This window comes from Morone saxatilis, unplaced genomic scaffold, assembly GCF_004916995.1.
Source record: "Morone saxatilis isolate NCDOM2014 unplaced genomic scaffold, NCSU_SB_2.0 Contig22, whole genome shotgun sequence".
Taxonomy (NCBI): Eukaryota; Metazoa; Chordata; class Actinopteri; family Moronidae; genus Morone; species Morone saxatilis.
In genome coordinates, this window is record NW_023339785.1 from 11,903,361 (window position 1) to 11,903,630 (window position 270).

At 31.5% G+C, this 270-nt stretch overlaps 1 protein-coding gene across 1 annotated transcript in view; it reads left to right on the forward strand.

The window, feature by feature from the left end:
* kdrl (kinase insert domain receptor like) overlaps window positions 1-270 on the forward strand; it is a 44,220-nt gene that overhangs the window by 313 nt on the left and 43,637 nt on the right. The window lies entirely within an intron of this gene.

Genomic DNA, 270 nt, shown 5'->3' on the forward strand with positions numbered 1-270 from the left:
GGTTTTTTTGTTTTGTTTTTTGCTACTTTTATTTGATCCTAGCTTTTGTGGAAGTTTTGTTTTTGGACTATTTCAATTTGCATGTTGTAGGAAAATAATATGTCAACAGTTTAAGCCTGTCATTGGATCTGTAATTCTCACTCAAGCCGCTAGAGGTCGTCTTCCCCGTTGTAATTGGATTATTATTAAGAAGTTAATACAATTTGTTGACTGACAGGTAAATTAAACATATGCGCAGACGTTATATTTCAATATAAGACTGATTTTTTT